This window comes from Camelus ferus, chromosome 14, assembly GCF_009834535.1.
Source record: "Camelus ferus isolate YT-003-E chromosome 14, BCGSAC_Cfer_1.0, whole genome shotgun sequence".
Classification (NCBI taxonomy): domain Eukaryota; kingdom Metazoa; phylum Chordata; class Mammalia; order Artiodactyla; family Camelidae; genus Camelus; species Camelus ferus.
Window position 1 is genome coordinate 18766591 of NC_045709.1, and position 15912 is coordinate 18782502.

At 43.1% G+C, this 15912-nt stretch overlaps 1 long non-coding RNA gene across 7 annotated transcripts in view; it reads left to right on the forward strand.

Annotated features, from left to right (window-relative positions):
- The window catches only part of LOC106730733, a 98203-nt gene extending 83967 nt beyond the window's left edge, over window positions 1-14236 (forward strand). For 6 of the 7 annotated variants that reach the window (XR_004325753.1, XR_004325754.1, XR_004325752.1 and 3 more), the window contains 4 exons: window positions 6767-6967; window positions 11858-11981; window positions 13373-13529; window positions 13898-14236. This is a non-coding gene — a long non-coding RNA (uncharacterized LOC106730733). Of the gene's footprint in view, window positions 1-6766; window positions 6968-11260; window positions 11346-11857; window positions 11982-13372; window positions 13530-13897 lie in introns of all 7 variants that reach the window. The other variant, XR_004325756.1, reaches the window with a different exon arrangement.
- Window positions 14237-15912: the final 1676 nt, after the last annotated feature.

Genomic DNA, 15912 nt, shown 5'->3' on the forward strand with positions numbered 1-15912 from the left:
GTGCAGATTCCCTCTTCCCCCAGTGGGTCTGCCAAAGGCAAAAATACTAATACCAACCATCTAACCCAAAAGGTAGAGCATTACTTTGACCAAAAGGGTATCTATTATAAGAGAAACACCCTACGTGTTGTTGGAGCGGCAGAGTGGGGGAGGGGCTCTAGGGCCTGCAGGGCGGGGGCGGGGGAGGGTGGGTGTCTGCTGCACTTCCGGGGGTGCAGCAGCTAAGAAGGAGCCCCCACAGGCTGGTGCTCCAACGAGGAGGGGACATATAGATCCTAAATCCTGATACTCATGAGTCTTGTTTGGGGGCAGGGGTGAGGGGCGGTCAGCTTTACCACTTCCGTAGAACTACGGGGCTGTCACACATAATGACTTCTGACTTCCTATTCATTGTCCAGTTCAAGCACGTGATACACTCTTTCCCTGAACTGGTTGCCGGCAGGTGGGGAGGGTAAGTTCAGCTATGGGCTACACTCAAGGGCAGCAGAAACAGCCTGGCGTCAGCCATGGCCGTGGCCTCCTTGATTGCCCTCGTCAGCAGGTGTCCAAGGAAGGTGGTGAAGCCTCAAGTATTATTCAAAGACCAGAAGGTTCTTAGGGAGTAACGCCTCTGTTTGTTGACTTCTTTTTTTAAATAATTAACCTGTAGCACTACTGGCTTCGTATGTGCGTGTCTGTAGAATTCTGTGCGTTTTACTGCATATAGAGATTCTTACAGCCACCATCACAATCAGGATGCGACAGCCTCACCCCTCCAAAACTCTCTCATGCTATTCCATCCCATTTTACTCACAGCCTGATCCCACCCCTGCCACCTCGCAACCGCTGATCATCCTCTATCACCAGAGTTTTGTCGTTTTGAGAGTGCCAAATAAATGAAACCATTACGGGACATCACCTTTTGAGTCTGGCTTCTTTCACACAGGGTGATTTTGTCTGAACACCTTTCTTTAGCAATTCTTCTAGAGCAAGTCTGCTTCTGAAAAATTCTCTTATTTCTCATTCACCTGAGAAAGTTTTGATTTCACCTTCATTCCTGAAGGATATTTTCTTATAATATGGAATTCTGAGACGACAATTTTTTCTTTGCGCAGGTAAATACTTGTTCAACTGCCTTCTCTCCTCCACTTGTTTTGGATGAGAATTTCAGTTGTTTAATTGTTCCAACATAATGTGCTGTTTTTCTCTGATTGCTTTCATGATCGTTTATTTATTTACTTAGCAGTTTTTAGCAGTTTAATTGTGATGTGCCTGGGCATGGGTTTCTTGGGTTTATTCTGTTCGGGGTTTGCTGAGATTGTTTTTTTATTTTTATTTTTTTAATTGAAGTATAGTCAATTTACAACGTTGTGTTATTTTCTGGTGTACAGCAAAGTGATTCAGGTTATCTATCTATCTATCTATCTATTCATTCTTTTTCAGATTCTTTTTCCATTATAGGTTATTATAAGATAGTATAGTTCTCTGTGCTATATAGTAGGTCTTTGTAGGCTGGCTATTTTATATATAGTAATGTATATATATTAATCCCCAAATCCTAATTTATCCTCCACCCTTTCCCTTTTGGTAACCATAGTTTGTTTTCTATGTCTATGAGTCTATTTCTGTTTTGTAAATAACCTTGTTTGTATCATTTTTTTCAGATTCCACATATAGTGATATCATATGATATTTGTCTTTCTGTCTGATTTACTTCACTTAGTATGATAATCTCTAGGTCCATCCATGTTGCTGCAAATGGCATTATTTTGTTCTTTTTTATGGCCGAGTAGTTTTCCATTGTGTGTGTGTGGGGGGGGCACATCTTCTTTATTCATTCATCTGTCAATGGACATAAATGTCTTCCATGTCCTGGCTATTGTAAATAGTGCTGCTATGAACATTGGGGTGCATGTATTTTTTCAAATTACAGTTTTCATTGATTAAGTCTCTGCTTCCTCCAGTCCAGTGGGGCTCTTGCAATTAAGCCCTGCTGGCCTTCAAAGCCAAATGCTCTGGGGGCTTCTCTTCTGGATACTGGACCTGCAGGCTGAGGAGCCTGATGTGGAGCTTGGAACTCTCACTCCTGTGGGAGAACCGCTGCAGTATATTCTCCAGTTTGTGGGTCATTCACCTGGGAGGCAGGGGATTTGATTATATTGTGAGTGCCCCCCTCCTACCATCTCATTGTGGTTCCTTCTTTACGATTTTAGTTGTAGCGGATTTTTGGGGGGTAGGTTCCAGTCTTTTTTATTGATGGTTGTTCGGCAGTTGTGATTTTGATGTGCTTGTGAGACAAGGTGAGTTCAAGGTCCTTCTACTCTGCCATCTTGGCCTGGGCTCTTAACCTGTTGATTTTTTTTTTTTTCTTAAGTAGACGCAGTTGGGCTCGGGCTGCAAGTTCTGACCAGGTTTCTGTGGGTTGTGGTCCCACTGTCAGTTCTATTTTCAGTCTTTTTAGTGCTTTCAGATTTCTCCTGAATGTCCACCATCTCATGGTTAGGCTGGGACCTAGACGCTGATGTATCTGTAAGTTCAGTTCTTAGTCTTTGTTATGCCCTTTCTGATCAGATTCAAGCATGCATGGCTTGGGGGTGAGCCAAAAATTTAGCAGACAACAGCAGATAATGTCATGGGTTTGTTTTCCCAAACTCCTTCCGCTCTATAATCTCCCTGGTTTGTTCCGGTTTCCTGGGGTTTCCCCTTTTTGGTTGACCCTCCAGAAAGCTGGGGTTTTATTTACACTGTTATTCTGTGCAGTTCCTATGACTTTGCCCCATGTCCAGGGCCAAGTGGTGGGGGCACAGAGAAAGGAGAAAGCATGTTCTTGGGACCACCCCTCCTTTAACTGGAGAGGAAGTTCCCCTTCCTCAGCATCTTCCAGGCTTGTTGGTGGAGGTAATGGGGAGAATGTGACCTCCGACTGACCCATGAGCTGGACCTGGGCAGTCCGAGGCTCTGCACCCCCTCTCCTCCCCTCCCCTGAACATACATTCTGCCCACCATTCCTGCAGCGGGAGCAGTTCCAAGGACATAGCCTTGAGAGAGTAAGCTGTTGTTGAGACCATCTGGATAGTGTACGTGACTGAACCCAGTTAAGGCCTCTGTATAATCTTTTAAGATTCTGGCGGGTGGGCGCAGAGATCTATTTGTCTTGCGGCCACTCAAGTTGAGCCTCTTATGTAAGTTCCCTTGCTTATTACATGTGCCACCTACCAATCTGGAGTCGTCTGCCTCTTCCTTCTGTCTCTCCTTGCCCTGCCTGTATGGGGACGGGTTTTAGATTTCATGCTGGAAACTCCTGAGGTTGGGAACCTATGTGCTGCCACTGACACTGCCAGAAGATGCCTTTCTCACACCTTGAGGCTGAACGAGAGGATTTCTGCTGGAGCTCTCCCTGTCCATGCCAATGCCCATTTCTGGGCTTCAGGCTGCCTTGAGTCCCTTCCAGGGAATCCCAGAGGGGAAAAGTGGTAGATCTTCAGCCAGTTGATAGTACCATGAATTCATGTTTTCTTCCGCAGTCAACCTGCTTGATCCTGATTGCTGCTCCCTGCATTCTGTCCAGGAGACACCTTGGTGGGAGAAGCAGGGTGGAGTGAGGGTGCCTACTCCATCTTGCCCAGAACTGGAAGCTACTCATTGACTTTTGCTGGATCATTTCTCCAAACCAATTTGGTCTGAGAACTGGGGGCCCTTTCCTAGTTACCAAGGGAGAATAGACATTTCATCATAGGCATCTGTGATGGCAAGTGTCGAGTATGTGAGTTTGTATATGTGCGTGTGTACCAGTGCTGGAAAAAGACATTGCAGCCTATTGTGGCAACATGTAAACCTCCAAAGAGGGGCTGAATCCTTGTCCCAGATTGGAGTGGTAGTCACCCCCTCTTATTCCCAGACCCTGCTGATGGGAGCGAAGCCTCCTCTGCCTGTTTGGCAACGATGGTACTCAGGAGCAGCAGCTTGTCTGCCGCTCTCTTCCTAATGGCCTGTTGGGCACACGTAATGTTGTACACGTGGGGCTCTCAGCCCTGCATCTCTTCACAGATCCCTTTGAAACTCTTTTCTTCTCTTTTGCTTCTATCCATTTCTTCTGCCAGCCGCTTTTATGAAGTAATGTGACTCTATAAAGGAATGATTCAATGCAAGTAACAGAAGGGGATGGGTGGAGCGTTTACGTGAAGAAATGAGGTTCTTACACGTTGTAAATGTGGTGATCTAAGGTAAGGCAGTCGTTTGTGGGGAAGGAAGCTGCAATGCAGAAAACTCTTGATTGATAAAGCGACAGTTGTTCTTGCCAATGTCACCCAAGGGATAAACAGCTTGCCCGCCATAAAATCTCATTAGTCCTGCCAGGCAAATGAAGAAGTGTAAAGATTTGTGGCCCCAGTCTAACTAAAGCCATTATCGTGAGACTGTCTTGGCGATGCATTATGGGTCTATTTGAAGATTTCAATTTACCTGTAGCTGGGTTTGCTTTCTTTTCTTCCACTGGAGGAAGGCATTCAGCCTGTTTTTATTGTTTTGGATTCCTTTTTCAGAGGACGGAAACTCATCACCCTCCCTCCAAAAACGTGACAACACCAACCACTTGCCTGTCGCACCCCCACCCACACTATCTTAGAGGACTGTGCTGTGACCCGCGGGGTCAGTTTGGTGGGTGTACAAGTTGAAGACTATGGTTGATACAGTTGTGAATTCCCATGTGGTTGAAAAACATGCTGAAAATTTAAGAAAAATTCAGAGTCTCTTTGAAAAAGAGACATGATGAGTATTGTGCTCTTTTCCTTTTTTATGTATTTGGAGACTATAGGAAACGTTAATTCTCTTGACAAATGCTGACTAAGTGCCTCTGGATGAGGTTGTGTGTTAGGAGCTGCAGAAGACACAAGGAATATGCTAAGATCCTTGTTCTCTCAGAGCCTGTGATCTGCTGGTGAAGATGAGATGGGCCGGTGGGTGCTGTGGGATAGGGGTGGCGTCTACTCAGCTGCCGGGTGGGAAGGCTTAGGGCAACTTCTACTGCACTCGCTCCACACTTCCCATGTTCAACTGGTCAACTTGACCCTATGTCCAAAACTCTTCTCATATCCCTTTTATTTCCCTTGTTCCCCTGTGGCTCTGCTCTGTCAGGCTATTACTTACTGTAACTCCCTTGTCTCTAGCATTATTCTCTGAAAACACTCTCCAGTCCAGTCGCATCTCCCCCCTGTTCAGAATTCCTTCATGAATCTTCGTCACATCAGAGGGAGTCCCAAACTCCTGAGCACATTATTCTGGCCCTCAGATGGGCCCTCCTTCCTCTTCCGCACCATCTTCTCCTGCACCTGGACTGCTGGTTGCTCTCTGAGACCATGGCTTGTCCCCCCCACCATGACTTTGTCCTCTGATTCTTCTGTTTGTAATTCTTTTCTTCTTTATTCTTCCAGGTAAAATCAAATTGGCCCTTTGATATCCAGGCCCAATGCTATCTCCTCTGTGTGGCTAGTCAGGGGTTATAACTCCCATTTCTTTGCTCCTGTAGAACTTTGTTTAGATATAATTCATTCATTCGTTCATTCATTTGTTCAGTTCATTAAACAATTCTTTTTACTGGGCAATAAGCCAGCTGCTGAGAACGCAAAGGAGAGATGTCTTTCCTGTCCTCATGGGACTTAGTCCAATGGAGAGATGGATTTGAGTGTCGTATATGCAATGAGAGGAGGTGTAATGGCTGTAAGGGATTTGTGTATAAAGGCGTGTGTGCGTGCGTGTGCGTGTGCGTGTGTCTGTGTGCGTGCACACGTGTGTGTGTGTGAGTATGAAGCTCCAGGAGAAGAGGCCTCTAAACCTGCCTGGGCAATTCTAGAAGTGCTTCCAGAGGACAGAGAATTTGAGCTAAGGCTTGATGGATGGGAAGGATTTGGCCTGGTAGACAAGTGGCCAGAGGGACTTCCAGGCAGAAGAAAGGTCATGAGCAAAGGCACTGAGCTGTGACAGAGCTGGGCGCCCTTGTGGAGGGCGGAGCATATGCAAACTGTGAGAGGTGGCTGTTGGTTTTGGAGGAACACAGGCTGCTTGTCACGTAGCGTGCAGGACGACTGTGACTCCCACCTTGGGTGGCACATGAGAGTGTGTACTGTGACTAGACTCAAGAAGCCAAGCCTTTTGGGAAGATGTATGCTCTAAAAAATGTAGAAAAGAATGTCAATTTATAGTCATCCCTGTTCACACCATTTTTAATCTAAAGGAACTCTCACTCCCCCAGGTGATTGCAGTATTAGGGAGAGGGTAAGAATTTATTTCTCAGTGCTTAAAACAATATATAAAATATATGAACTCTTCCCACTCTCTTTCCCTTCTCCCTTCCCTTCCTGGAAATTGCCATAAGATAGTACTTAAGGTGAATTAGTGTTGTGAAAATTCAACTGGAAATAGTAAGTTCCAAAATTTAAAAATAGAGGAATATTCTATCTCTATAGAATATATAGCTATAAACTATAAAACATACACATGTGTTAATATAACTATAAAATGTGTATCTATGACATGAATCTCTATATTTTTATACAACATTTATACAACATTTTATACAACATACATTTTTTTATTTTTTAGCCACGTGGCCCTTCAGTATATTTCCGCTTCCCGCCCGCTGCGTGGACCATGGCTTTCACGCATGTGTGTGCGCCTTCCCTGTTCCTGATGTAAAACACAGTCGCTGGATTTGGGGGCCCGGCCCCCACTGACTGGGAGGGTGTTCGGTGGGGATGGAGCGTCTGCATTTCTAACCTGTCTCTCACACAAGCCCCCAGGTGATGCTGACGCCCAGCAAGAGCTCTCTGAGTGGAGCCGCTCTGCACGCCACCACCTTCATCAAATGCAGCACAGAGAACACGAAGCCGTACATTACTTGCTGAGTTGAAAGGCGTTTTAAGAGGTTATCTAGACTAATCACAACTTTAAACTACGCTCCATGGCCTGGCTGGGCGTCTGCTCCAGTGAGGTGGTAAGTGGAAGCAGATGACTGCAAGTTCGGGCCCTGATACTCACGGAAACAGAAGTGGGTTGTTCTGGTTATTCCACTTTGTTAATCTTGGGTAAAAAGATGATCGCATGATACAATGTGAGACATATTATCGTACACAAAACAAAGGACACAACCTTCTAAACTACGAGCTCTCATGCCCTGCGACTAAAATTAAGCTTTTTTATGTCATCTTCAAGCTTTAATTGTCACCTCTCTGTATCCCCCATTATCAGACCTGTTTTTTTCTCATCAGCTTTATTGAGGAATAATTTAGGTACAAGAAACTGCATCCATCTCAAGTGTATACTATTCTAACCTTTGAAACGACTACGTAATTTACTAATGACTTAATAATTTTAAATTATTCACCAATTCCAATAAAAATAGTTTTTAAAAATCCTACACAATTGGGAAATGCTGTGTGACCTTCAGAAAGAGCAAGACACAAATGTGACTTATGAATATGGAACATAGAGACAACAAAAGGGTGACAGGGCCCACTAGGACGTTGGAATCATTTCTTGGGGGTGTGGGGGGGCCTCTGTCCTGGGCACCGAGGAAGAGGGAGAGGAAGCACCAGAGCTCAGGTACCCCAGAAACCTGGGGAACACACAGTCTAGAGAGCACTGGCTGTGAGAATGGAGTGAGGGGACAAATCTTTGTTAGCTTTTCATGACTCTCACTTACTTTTGGTTCCCAATGTCCCCACCTTGGTCCGAGACCTCATCACCTGCTATTTAAATTATTATTAAAAGCCATCCCACTTTCTCCTGGCTTCTGGTCTCTCTCCACGTGAACCTGCCTTGCATATAACTGTGTTTATGCCACTTCCGACTAACAAAACTTCAGGGATTCTCAGGGCAAAATCAAACCCTGCAGTCTGACATTTGAAGCCTCAGCCATGCAGCCTGCCCCTGGAGCAGCTTGTCAACCCGTCTCACTGAAGTCCAAATACAGATCACCTGTCCCAGATGCACGGTTTCATTTACTTGCCTTCACTTCCCTGGTGTCCCTCCTGTGGGGGCTACATGCTATTCTCTGTACTTTATGTGCATAGTGAAGGCTTCATTCCCTCCAAATTCCTTCTCTTCCATATTTTTGTAGCTACTATGGTCTGAACTGCTTACTTTATACACAATCATGAACTGCTTTGGATTTTTAATGAATGTTTCATGAGTGTATATTCTGTTTCTTAAATGCAGTATCAGCTGGTTGAGATCAGGGACCACCCAGTAGAATACATCCTGGGCTTTAAGATTGTATGTAGTAAGAAAAATAACACGCTAAATGTGTAATTCAATGGTGTGTTGAGACTTCCCATGCAAACACATCTAAGAATCTGAAAACGATCCTTTGTTAGACTATGTGTCTTTTTTTTATTTTAAAGAGATGTGAAATATTTTTATAGGCGCTAAGGAAATACAAAGTGTGGTGATAATAATAGCAAATATTTATTGAGTTCTTACCATGTGTTGGACACTTTTCCAAGTGCTTTTCCATAGAGCAACTGCTTTAATTCTGCTGACAACCCATTGAGGCTGTTATCCCCATTACACAGCCAAGGAGACCAAAGCACAAAGAAGGGAAGTCATTGCCAAGGTCAGAGAGCTTGGGCCAGGCAGCTGGACCTGATGCCCAATAGTTTAACCCCAGCCCGTATACTGCATCTCATTCATATAAGGAGCTTATGAAGTGTAAGCAATGTTGAGGAATAAGAAGCAGAAATGTAATTAGAGGCCAGAGGAAAAGATCTTGAAGACCACATCAAGGTTTATGCCTGAGAGATGGTGAGATCCATCTATATAATGAAGGTGCTGTGTTCTGACAAACTCTGGAGAAGGACCAGTTCGTTATCTGTCCAGTCTGTTTTTAGATCCTTTTTCTTATGTCATTGTAAAGAATATATAAAGTCTCTAATTTGATTACTCTGTGTATGATAGGTATGATCTTAATTATTATTATTTTTTTAGGATGTCCTACAACAGTCTGCACTTTGCTGAGTTTTTCATTAAAAAAAAAATCTCTTTTTTGGATTTAGCAAATGCTTAATCTTTTTCCACTTCAGTAGCTGGAAATTCTCCCTTGGGGGTCCTAAGCTCTTTGCATATTTTTAGGTTGCCAGACTTCTACTGGCTCTCCAGGAAGCCAATTTCCTTCCTAAGCCCTGGAGAGTTGCCTTGCTCTATCCCAGGCACCCTCACTGCCTCACAATAAAATGCTGCCTAATTACTGCCTTTGTGGGGTCCCCGAGGCCCGAGCATTTGTCTCCAGGCCATCGCTGTGGTCTATAAACTCTGCTCAGATGAGAGATAAACCTCTTCATGATTTAAATCTCCAGGTCTTGTAACAGGGATTTACTCCAACCAAATTGTTTCCAGTCTTGTGAGAGAAGTGATCTTATGAGACAATATAAGTCATCCCAAGATAATTTCTAATGGGACCACTTTAAGGGAATGTCCCTTTCTAAAAATCTGGTGCCTGGATCTAAGGATGCCTCCAAAATCAAATCCTTTGACGTATTTTGTTTCTCCATTTCTGGAATGAGCAGGGAATTCAGAAGTGAATAGATGAGGAAGTGTTATCCATCTCTGATGAAGACACAAAGTCAAAGGTCTAATTGCAGTAATACTCTGGATTTTTGCTGGATATTTTCTTCCAATAATGGAAATTTCTTTAAGAAATTTGAGCCAAACAACTAAACTGATGTTTTTACCAAAAGCTAAATATTTTTAACAGATATGAAATATATCACATTTGTAAAGTAAATTTGTGCTTACTTGGTTAACCCTAAAATGAAACACATAGAACTTGTTAATTTGCAAGTGCATTGGAATTGAATGGAAGAAGCTAACATTAAATAATGCACGATTATTTACTTATTATCAGTGGGAAAAATGATAGGGCTGGCCATTTGTAGAAGACGTGCTTATCCTCTGAGATTTCTTGTTTAATAGATGTGTTCAAGTTTCAGATCCCTGTGACATAGGGGAGTTACTGTGGAATGTTCTTGAGAAGCAGATCTTAGCAGAGGAGCAGTGACGAGGTGCAGGGCCCTGATGGCTCAGGTGTCTCCTGTGTGCTCAGCATCTTTCCCACCACATGCACATGGCCCATGTTGCCTACCTGTGCGATGGTGGGACTTTAGGATCTTTGTGGTCCAAGGTCCAAGTCCTGGATCTCTTTCCCAAGCGACCGCAGACACCCACAGCTTGTGTGCTTCCGTCTCTGGAACAGATAGACAGACTCGCAGGCTACACAGCAGCGGGTCCCAACCTAGCTGCAAAGCAGAATCACTTGGAGAACTTCAGGGAATACTGATACCCAGGACCTTCCTACCCTCAGATTAAAATTGTAATTGGCTGTCCATCAACAGATGACTGGATAAAGAAGATGTGGTATATATGTGCAATGGCATACTACTCAGCCATAAAAAAGAATAAAATAATGCCATTTGCAGCAACATAGGTGGACATGGAGATTGTCATTCTAAATGAAGTAATCCATAAAGAGAAGGAGAAATGCCATATGATATCACTCATATGTGGAATCTTAAAAAAAAAAAAGGACACAAATGATCTACATATTATTTATAACTTACATGACTGATTTCTTGAATATATGCAAGCACATTTGATTGTCCTTTGTAATTATTGTGTTCTGTTGATTCTTATTTTGTGGTTGACTTTGTTCCTTTAATAACTATGTAAATTTAAAAAACTAAAGCTCTTAACTGTTCTTAGAAACAATGAATAGTGCATATATGTAAATTTTAAAAAATACATGCAGTATATTATATATATGTACTTATATGCAATATGTTGTATATGTGCAGTCAAACTAACATTTCTACCTAATAAAACTAAAAAATGAAAAACAAATTTAATTGGCCACAGTGTGGGGCCTAGACATCTGTAGAGTTCAAGGTCTCCAGGTGATGCTGATCACTTCTCTGAAGTCACTGGAAGAAAGAACCTCCCGCTTCACTGGCCAGCCGCTGGTATACCTGTAGAGGGGGCAGCAACAGGGCTGCTATACAAGCAATAAGATGCTGGAGAATTATCAAAAAGCTGCAGTGAAGGGCCCTGTAGAAGTAAAAACTATATCACAAGTATTCCTCTCATTTTGTTAGAAGAGTTTGCTAAGACCTGACACCCATGTATTGCCCTCCCAGCTATAAAGCACTTTTACAAAAACCCCCAGCTTTGACCCTGTAAAAGGACCCTGTGAGGCACACAGGGAAGGTAGCATTATGTACATTTTTTTTTTTTACAGGTGAGGAAATGAAGCTCAGAAAGGCTGAAGGACACGTCCAAGTTCACACAGCTAAGCAGCTAGCAGTGTTGATGTTAGAATCCAGGTTTCTGATTTTTTTCCCTTTTAATAAGTAGTACTATTATGAATTAAAATCCCGGATGGTCTCTTGTAGATTATAAAACTCAGGACAAATATAAGCTGCTGCTGTTGTTATTACGCAGAGGGAAAAAGCAGTGGTTTGAGAGAGGTCAGGTTGTTTATAATGCTGTTTTCTTGCCCTTGAGATTTAAAACTATCTGAAAAGTATAAGTTGTTACCCCACAACATTTCATTCTTTCCAACATAGTCTGCATATATTTTTGGCCTGGTTGATTCATTTACCAGCTGGGATTGCAGAACTGACCAGAGCAGCCTGGGTTTCCCAGGGTCAAAGGAGTGGATTCGCATTTTGGATTCACCTGTCCCTTCCAGCTGCGTGTCTGAATTTCCTGGCTCCCCATGGCATCTGAGGCAGCTGCTGTGTGTCCTTCACCACTTAAAACCTGTAACATGTCATATTCCCTCATCTGGGCTCCCTGGTCCTATTTTGTTTTGTTTTGTTTTGTTTTGTTTTAGATTCCACATGTGAGTGAAATCATGCAGTATTTGGATTTCTCTGTGTGACTTAATTCACTGGGCACAGTATCTTCAGGGTCCATCCATGTTGTCATGAATGGCAAGATTTCATTCCTTTTGATGGGTGAGTAGTATTCACATCTTCTTTATTCATTCATCCATTGATGGACACTTAGGTTGTTTCCATCTCTAGGCAATTGTGAATCATGCTGCAGGGAACATGGGGGTGCAGATGTCTTTTGTAATTAGTGTTTTCCTTTTCTTTGGATAACTACCCAGAAGTGGACTAGCTGGATCATATGGTAGTTCTGTTCTTAGTTTTTTGAGGAATCTCTATACTGTTTCCCACAGTGGCTGCACCCATTTACCTTCCCACCAACAGTGCACGAGGGCTCCCTTTTCTCCACATCCTCGCCCACATTTGTTATTTGTGTTCCTTTTGATGATAGCCATTCTGACAGGTGTGAGGGGGCCCCTGGGCCTATTTGGAGGGCCCTGAATTAGGCATTTGGGTATTTGATCACAATCACTTGAACAGCTCTGTTTTTACTCAACACTGGGTTTTGCTGTTGGAAAGTAGACCCGGGTTAGGAGAGAGATGTCTGAGGTTTCCCTCGTAAGAGATGAAAATAAGGAATCAGTTAAGGAAAGGGATCAAAGAAACGACTTCCTTCAACCCCGCTTTCATCATTCAGTGCACTGTCACTGAGATATCTGATGACACTTTGTTGTAAAGACACTTCTTATTTATAAATACAGGTCATTTTATACTTTTTTAAAAAAAATTTATCACTGTCAAGTTCCACTATTTTTTTTCATAACTCTTCCAGCACCATAACTCTACATTCAATAGATTTTCAATAAATTTTGGCAGGAACTTCTTTCTCTGTGACATTCATTCCTTTCTTTATTCATGTAAGAAACATGTATTGAGCTTTGACTTGATGTCAAGCACGATACAAGAGCTGGGATAAACAGCCAAGAGGACATGGTTCTCATTTTGAAGGAACGGATTGTTTAGTGGGGAAGCAGAAAGGTTATGCTGGTGGGAGGCACCAGGAAGGGGACTGGGGGCCAGGAAATGGGTTCCAGAGGGGACGTGTAAGCTGATTCTGGGAGGACAAGAGGAGCTGGGAGGTAGATGGACAGTGGGGTGGGGAAGGTGGTGACAGGCAAAGGAAGGAGGTATACAGGCACAGAGGTAAAGGAGCACGAGGAGGTCGGAGGGCCTAGAGCTAGTAAAAGCAAGCACCACCAGTCCCCACTATATATATCATATGTACCCCGGACTATATTCAGTAGCCCAGTGTTTTCCCATATTCCTTAGTCATTTGTGAATTAAAAGTCAAAGAAATAGAGTAGGTAGTATCAGAGAGTATGATATGTAGCAAGGGCGAGTTTTGTTCCATGAAATTTATGTTTCAGTTATAGATGTGTGTGTGTGTGCATATAAATGGATGTTTGTACTGAGTACAGGGTTTAATGGTAAATTATATTTGGGATACTCTGTTGTAGGCTGGACATGCAACTGACCAGTTTTCACCCAGAGGAGTGACATGATTAGTTTTGCATTTTAGACCAGTTATTCTGGCTATACAGTACGTGCAAAGGATTTGAGTGGTTGGAATGCAGCCTAGTGGCCAGTGCAGGAGCAGCTATCTTGTACCATGAGGTAAGAGCTGCGTGTTGTGAATGGCAGATCAATGAGACAGAAGGAGCATGGGTCCCTGATGATTATGGAGCTGCCATAACAGCTCTGTACTGCCTGTCCAGACTTCTAAATGAAAGAAATAAATGTCTAGCCCTGTTTAGCCCGCTATTATTTGGGTCTGTAATGGCAGGCTAATGAGTATCCTTAACTACTATACCTGCCTGTGGCAAATGGAGCCTAAGATGACCTGTAATGGTCCCCACCTCTTAGTATTCACATTTCCCCTGAGTATGGGTGGGAAAGTATGACTTGCTTCTAATCAACAGAATATGCAAAGAATGACATTTCCATGAACAGATCACTAAAGATTCTGACTTACATTCTGTTAGCACATCTTACCTTTGCTGGCTTTGATGAAGCAAGTTGGCACGTTATGAGCTGCTCTACGAAGAGGCTCAGATAGCAGAGAACTGAAGAGAGGAGCTGGCCGAGAGCCAGCAAGGAACTAAGGCCCCTAGTTCAGCTCCCTGCAAAGACCTGAATCCTGCCAACAACCATGTGAGCCTGGAAGAGGGTCTTTCCCCAGTCAGGCTTCCAGATGAGACTCTAGCCCTGGCCTACATCCTGATTGCAGCCTTGGGAGGACACCCTGAAGTTGACAACTCAGCTAAATTGAGCCTGGATTCCTGACCCACAGAAACTGAGACAATAAATGTGTGCTGTCCCGAGCCCATGAGATCGTGGTAATTTGTTACACAGCAATAGATAACTAATACATTGTGTAATTTATATTCAACTTCCTCTGCTTCCTTGGTTGCAGCCCCATATTCCTGACTGACAGCACTCATCCAGTGATACCCATTTCAAACCCCAGTACACCTTCATACTTCCACACTTACCAGACCAGCAAAAATAAAAATGCTGGATAATTCCAAGATAGGTAAGTAGGAAGGCTTGCACTTGTGAGGGTAAGTGGATACAACTGCTTTAGAAGACAGTTGGAAAGGTCTGGGAAAGTTGAAGATGAACATGCTTTCTTATCTACTATTCTACTCCTTGGCATAAGCCCTATAAAAACTTGTGTGCACACACACAAGGTACTATCCAAGAATGTTCACTGTACAATTTTTAGTATTAGTGAAGTACCAGGAGTCAGGGGTTGCTGTAACAAATACTTAAAAATGTGCAAGTGGCTTTGGAACTGGGTGATGGGTAGAAGCTGGAAGAGTTTTGACGTAAAAAGCCAACATTGCTGTGACTAGACCATTAGGGCTGATTCTGGTGAGAGCTGGAGAGGAAGCCTCAATCTTCTCAAGTAATCCTGGGCAGAATGTTGGTAGAAATAGGGATGGAGAAAGCCATTTTGATGAAGTTTTAGCCAAAAATGAGAAAAATTTTATTGGACAATGGAGGAAAGACTATCCTTTTTATAAAGTGACCAAGAACCGAATTGTGTACCAATGTAATGGTATGTATTTAGGGGTGGGCCTTTGGGAGGAGATTAGGTCATGAAGGTGGAGCCCTTGTGAATGGGATTATTGCTCTTCTAAAAGGGACCCCAGAGAGTCCCCTCTCCCCTTCTGTCATGTCGGCACACAGCAGGAAGCCAGCTGTGCATGACTAGCAATCTGACACTGAATCTACTGGCTCCCAGCTCCCAGAACTGTGAGAAATGAGTTTCTGTTGTCTATCAGCCATTCAGTCTATGTTTTTTGGTACAGCAGCCTGAATGCACTAAGACATTAAAGTTAGTAATAACCTAAATATCCGTCAATAGAAAATGGACAAACTGTATTATATTGTTACAGCAATTAAAATGAATGGACTAACTTTACATTTGTAAACATGGATCAACCTCAGAAACACAATGCTGAACAGAAAAAGGCAATTTCAAGAAAGTGCAGTATAATAACATTTATATAAAGCTTGAAAACATGTAAAACAATATTATATAACTCAGAGGTATATAGTAAGAGTGAACAACATGCATCTGAAAAATAATCCAAATCAAGATCAGGATGTGGTGGGGACCAGGTGTTTTCATTGTGGTGGCTGTTATGCAATTCTATAATTTTCATGTGTGTTTCAAATGTTAAACAGAACAAAACGAAACTGAAATGCTTGTCTGTCATGAAGGCATGAATCCTGGCACAGATCGAGAAGGAAGACACGTGACAGAACTCAGGTTAATGCTGTCCTTCTTCGTTTCACTGTAACTTCACTTTCAGACAGTGACAACATTCCTGGCGAGCTGGGGGGAAAAGGGTCAGAGATAAGGTTGTATAAGAATTCCTTATTACAGCTCTCAGGGTTTTCTGGAAACGTCAAATTCGAGGTGAGGTTTGAGAAAGCAGGGAGGCAGGCAGCGTGGTGAACACAGCAGAGGATACCAAGGAGTACGGGG